Here is a 6874-nt window from a genome sequence, read left to right as displayed (position 1 = left end):
CAGCTGTAAGAATAGGTGGGCAACTTGCTCCCATATCTCTGACAATATCACTCTACAATGACCTGTGGTGTCTCATCCTCCAATTTTACTTACTAGTGGAGGGGTGGCCTTCTTTTACTTAACCTACTTCCTTCCCACAACAGCCAGTGGAGATTGAGGACTTGCAGAGAGGGACACAAATGCATATCCCATCTCACTTTGGAGTAGTTTGTTGATATGGCGCCTGTCAGTGAATTATGTTATTATCTTCAGTTTTTTGAAGCAGTAGTGTCCAAAAAGAACTACTTGTACATCAAAAACAAAAAGACATCTACAAGAAGTTGATGGGTTGTGGGGGTGCACTGTCATATGCTCATAATTTCTTCTCAGTAGGTATCCAAAATTGTGCAAGCCATCCCTTGCAAGATTTCTGTTTTTATCAGTTTTTATACTTCAAATAAACTATTCAACAAAATACTTCTTTGCAGCCAGTAAATTACCTCTGATGTTGCCTATGATCAGTTAATGAATGTAAGTTTCTTTTTACTTACAAGATCATGCCAGTGTTGGGAGAGAGATATCAGAAACTCACTCCACGGCATCACTTACTGGCCAGAGCTGCAACTACATCATTATAGGCAATTGTTTTTTTTTTATTCGTTCATGGGATGTGGGCGTCGCTGGCAAGGCCGGCATTTATTGCCCATCCCTAATTGCCCTTGAGAAGATGGTGGTGAGCCGCCTTCTTGAACCGCTGCAGTCCGTGTGGTGAAGGTTCTCCCACAGTGCTGTTAGGAAGGGAGTTCTAGGATTTTGACCCAGCGACAACAGGAAGTTAGATAGGAAATGTGCACATACACAAGATTTTTAATATATCGCTATATGAGCTGATTATGCTTTCCTGGTAATCAAATGTTGATTATCACTCAACAAACTTACAAGCTAATTATTAATCTTTCAGTATGGGCGTCAGCCTGACTGCATCAAGTGCACCGAATACTGGCTGTTTTCATCCATCCTCACAGATATTGGCAAAAAAATGAACCCAAAACTAAATAAAATCACCTCTCATATCTCCCAATTGTATTTTATAGCCCCATTCCCGACATGGCAGCTCACGCAATGAGTGCGTACATTGAGGATTTGAGCACAGAGGTCACTGCATCTGATTCGTGATGCTCTCAATTTTCCAGTCATTGATTTTTAAGGCCTCGAAGATCAGGAGCTCCATGAATCAAATGTGCTGTCCTCAATGCTCCCATCAAGTGAGACTCTATCCTGAATGCAATGTCTTATATGGCCTTGCAAGTGTAATGTCATCACGTTTAGAGGATTATAAACCACTCAAGTTTCACCTTATTCAGTTTATAATGTCATATGTACTTCTTGACTAGATTTTTCCCTTTATTTACTATTCTACACACAGGTGTCAGCTTTGGCTCAATTTTTAGTGTTCTTACCTCTGAGGCAGAGGTTTGTGGGTTCAAGCCCCATTTCAGATACTTGAGCGAATAATCTAGCCTAGGATGTCAGTGTGCTACTGAAGGAGTGCTGCAGGTGCTGTCTTTTGCATGAGATGTTAAACTGAGGCACCGACTGCCCTCTCAGGTAGATGTTAAAGATCCCATGGCATTTTTTGAAGAAGAGCAGGGAGTTCTTCCAGTGACCTGGCCAACATTTATCCCTCAACCAACATCTCTTTAAAAAAAAACACATTAACTTCCCATTTATCTCACTGCTGTTTGTGGTATGTGCAAATTGGCTGCCATGTTTCTCTATATTACAAGAATGACAACACTTGAAAAGTAATTCATTGGCTGTGAAATGCTTTGGGATGTTCTGAGATTGTGAAAGGTGATACACAAATACAGGCTCTTCCTTTCTCAACTGATCTAGACCCCTCAAGGTAAGTTGCTGCTTTGTAATCACTCAACCGTCGTTTAAATTACTGCCTTGCAATCAATCCCAGGTATGTTTAAATATAAGTATATATATTCTTCCTCTGCCAATTATCATCCTATCAACTTCCTCCCAATCATAAGCAAAGTGATGGAGTCATCAATAATGCCATCAAGCAACACCTACTCATAAATAGGGGTCAGGAGCTGTTCACAGATGATCAATTCAGGTTCTACCACAACCATTCAGCTCCTGCCCTCATTATGGACTTGATCCACACAAGGCTGCAAGAGCTGAATGCCAGAGGATAGATGAGAGTAACTGCTATCAACATCAAGGCAGTATTCAACAGAGTATGGTGCCAAACAACCTTAACAAAACTGAACTCAAGAGGTAAACCCTCCAGTGGCTGGAGTCATATCGGACATACAGGAAGATGGTTGTGGTTGTCAGAGGCTGATCATCACAGCCCTAGGATATTGCTGCAGGAAGTTACTCAGGGTGGTGTCTTCAGTAAAACCATCTTTGCTTGCTCCATCAATAAGCTTCCCTCCATCATAAGGGCTTTTCTTTGACAATTCTGTAGTGTTGAGCTCCATTCATAACTTCTCCGGTAATAAAGTAACACATGCCAGCCTACAGCAGGACCTGGACAACATCCAGGCTTGGGCTGCCAATTAGCAGGTAACATTTGTGCTACATAAGTGCAAGGAAATGACCATCTCCAACAAGAATAGGCCCAATCACCTCTCCTTGACTTTCAATGGCATCACCATCGACAAGTCTCCCATCATCAATGCCCTGGCAGTCACCATTAACTAGAAGCTTAATTCACCAGCCATATCAACACCTTGACTCCAAAAGCAGAGAAGAGGCTGGGCACTCTGTGAGAGTACCTCATCTCCTGACCCTATAAGGCTCCATTATCTATAAGGCTCAAGTCAGGAGTGTGAAGGAATACTCACCACTCATCTGGATGGATGCAGCTGCAACTACACTCAAGAAGCGTCATACAAACCAAGATAGATCAGCCCACTTGATCAGCACCCTGTCATTGAACTAAATATCCACTCCCTTCATCACTGGCATACTGTGGATGCAGAATGTACTATCACATCAGACTGTATTGCCTCCTGTGCAGCTAAATGGAGCAGAAAACACATGGGGGGAATTTTAACTCCCCCCAGCCTACGGAAACTGGCCAGGGGTGCAGGTAAATTGGCCTCCCAACCCCGATCCTGTTGACTGTAGTTTTAAATTACAAGCGCCGAGGACACCCGCCTGAAGCTGGTGGGGTTATTTAAATATGCGGATCGGGCTCCGATTACAACATCGGGACTCGACTGCAATCTCAACCTTAGGCTAGGGTGGGGAAGCCCTGGTGGCTTTCTCACCAGGCCAAACCCGTCAGTAAGTGGATCCAGGACCAGAAAAGGACCAGCAAGGTAAGTTACATTAAAAAAAATTAAATTTCCTTGTGTACCAAGAGGAGCAGGAGTGCTCCTCTGGAGCCCACAAGGAAACCTTGGGCCTCTGTGTCCCAGGCTTCTGTCCCCCTCTAAACGTCCAAACACCATCCCAAACACTTACCCTAATGCCGTGAGCCATTCAATCAGGTCCCCAGCCACCCAAAATCTCACTTCCGTCTTCCGATCCCGTAGCTCTTCCTGCCGGGTTTGGGTGGGTGGGAGACTGCCTCCGATCATGTAGATAAGGCCCGGGAGTTAAAACCTCCCACGCCTCATGCTGTGGAGGGCTGGACAACTTCCCATCCACCTCGGCCTCCAGCCGCACTGATCCCGCTTATCTGCAAAATTGTCCCCATGTTTTCAGGAAACCTTGAAAGTTGGCAAATGTGTTTCACTTTTGGGTAAAAAAGTGAATAAAAACCGATCAGCAAGAAGTCAGTAGCAACCTTAAATTTGAAAAAAGACTTACATTTATGTAGCACCTTATTGTGTCTCTCAGAAATATCCCAAAGTGCTTCACATACAATGAATAGTCTGAAGTGCAGCGACTGTTATGAAGATGAACATGGCAAAAAGCAAGATCCCACAAACATCAATCACATGAATAACCAGTTAATCGCTTTTGGATTGAGGAAGTAATATTGGCTAGGACTTTGGGAGAACTCCCTGCTCTTCTTCAAATAGTGCTAATAGATCATTAACAATATTGGAACAGATAGATGGAGCTTTGGTTTAACATGTCATCCAAATGACGACACCTCTGACAATGCAGCAGAGTACCAGCCTCAATTAAGTAATCAAGTCCTATAATGGCGCTGCGCTAGTTTGGAGATCGTGGTCTCTTGTCTTTGATATACCCACCAATAGAATTTTTTTTTCTACATTTATCTTATCTATTCCTTTTATAATTTTGAACGTCTCTATCAAATCTGCCCTCAACTTTTTCAGTTTGAGAGAACTTAACTCTTGTTAATCTACTCTTTCTGCATAACTCAGTCCCTCATCCCTGGTACCATCCTACTAAATCTGCATTGAATGTTCTCCATTCTCATGAGAATAGGGGTTTCTGGCTATGACATGCAGCATTGAAATCACTTACATTAGCAGCAGCACTCAAGTAGGAAGAGTGTTGAGGGGAGAGGGAAGGAGGGAAACAGATGGTAATGAAGGGGAAAAGGAGGGGGGTGCTTTGGAGGGAAGAGGGAAGAAGCTGGGAGTGAGGTTTTTGTGTGTGGGGAGAAGAAGGAGAATACCAGCTTCAACTGAGAGGAAGTGAGGAAATTAACTGGGGACGGGGGTCAGTGCCAGCATGACCTGAGGTGCAGGGGGAAAAGAGTGCCAGCTTGATGTGGAGAAAGAAGACAATCAGCTTCAATGGGGATGGGGTGGGAAAAGAATTGGAGGTTTAATTGGAGGGGAGAGCCAAAAAATGAGAGAGTGGGTGAAAGGACGGGGAGCTGGACAGGGTTCAGTGTCTCTGTGAACTGGGTCTGGAGCTGGGCGGTGGGGTGGGGGTTGGTAGAACCTTCTGTAAACTGGGGTGGGAGCTGGAAATAGGAGAGTGATGGTCTGGTTGAAAATCCAAATGGCACTTCGTTTTTTTTTTAAGATTACATTTTTCAGAATAATTGTGAAATATAAAGGTTGGCATGCTACTCTGGAAACTTTGCATTATTATACTAGAAATGTTAAATTCTGGTTAATTTTAAAGAGGAAAATTTGGATTTTTCACCAGATATTCACTCTCACATGGATTTTGCAACAATCCTACATTAATTGGTTCAGTGTTACCGTTGGTGTGAGAAGGCTATCCTAAAGAGAAGGCTCTACTATAGCACTCACCCCACCAACCACCATCAAGACTTTAAAACTGCCACTGCACCAGCTGTGCTCAGTTCAGGCACGTTAAAGAGCTGAGCAGTAAACTGTTGAATAGCCTAGATGTGCAGCTCACTGTATTTCAATCTTTCTCAGGGAAAATTGAAAATCTCATGGTCTTGATGTTTAAACATCAAAGAACATCAAAACTAACCAAGACATTAACTTAAATATAATTTGCAGTACAAGATAATGCTCACAATTTTTAAAACGTGAACTGTATTTACTCCTTCTTTCTCATTTCAAAACCCAAAGCTTAATTACACACATCAAAGCAAATATGTTGGTTCTGATGCCTTTAGATCTATATATCAGTCATTCAAAATCTGGAACTGGCCATGTAAGTGAATTGGGTTTTACAAGTTCACTGCGCTACTTAATTTACTACTGCTTTCCGGAGCTGGATTTGTGCCCTCGGTTGTCTGGTTAAGTGCCTGTTAAGCCTCTTGAGAGGTACCAAATGAGTATTATTACAGGCGGGTCTTCATGGTGAGAGCCAAGAGGAATAAGAAAAGAAAATGTTTCAAAGGTTATTTTCAGAGAAAAAAAGTATGAAAATTAGGATAGAAATAGTAAGATAAACAGAAAAAGATAGTTAAAATAGAGGTTAAGGGTAGCATCATAGACGTCTTCAAGATTAAGAAGGTTATAAGATAAATAGTGATAGATTTTATCAATTGGATGGCGACATGATTAATGAAGGGACACAAATTTACGATAATCATAAGAAGAATTAAAGGAAAGATTAGAAAAATCTCTGGGGTTGAAAATCCACAGGTCTACCATCCCAGTGTAAGTGTTGGGATGCACCCATCCATGATCTTCGGTACTGACCCTGCCAAAGTATGTGGGATTTGAGAGAGGTCACCTCTTTAAATATGCCCAGCGGGCAACCACGCCACTAGAGGGGCATAGGTGAGGCGCCCAACAGGCAGGAGAAGCCATAAACTATGGTGGAGGCTGCCTGCTCCAGAGACATGTCAGAAACAACTGTTACGCGATTCCTCAGGGCCATTTCAGGAGACCAGTCCAAGTCCCAGTCATGAAGCCCTGGGAGGTTCCAACATCTGCAGGTTGTCAGCAGGTTGGTACATCTGCTTTAAATCAGCATACAGGTTTGCCACTATCTCACCAGGGCTGCGATGAGAAAATGCCCAGTCTGGGAGTCCTTTCCCACCCCACCAACTGTCACAGAAACAGCAGTCTCCAATACAATAAATTCAGACATTTCATATGGGTGGATTGCATTATTTTACTATATTTTGATAAATTATCAATATATATAGCAGAACTCTCAGTTTAGATGTACTAAGTTGGCCTGTAAAGGGCAGGTGTAGGTTACCATCGACCAACAGGATTTATCCTGCTGCTTGAAGCAGGAAATATCAGAAAATCATGAGGTAGTCTAAGATTAACTGAAGGTTTTTGACAGAAAACAAAACATAAAAATGGAACATATGTGACAGTTTTATACACTTCAGCCAATATTTAATATCTTTGCCACAATAACTTCAAATCCCATCTCAACAATAATCTTTCTTCCTTGCACATGCAGGAGAAGATAAATGAAGAAAATAGTTTACAACACTCAAGAAGCTCAATACCATCCAGGACAAAGCAGTCCACTTAATCGGCAGCCAATCCACCAC

This window comes from Heptranchias perlo, chromosome 27 (assembly GCF_035084215.1).
Source record: "Heptranchias perlo isolate sHepPer1 chromosome 27, sHepPer1.hap1, whole genome shotgun sequence".
Lineage (NCBI taxonomy): Eukaryota > Metazoa > Chordata > Chondrichthyes > Hexanchiformes > Hexanchidae > Heptranchias > Heptranchias perlo.
The sequence above is the reverse complement of the archived record's forward strand: the minus strand, read 5'-3'. Positions refer to the sequence as shown.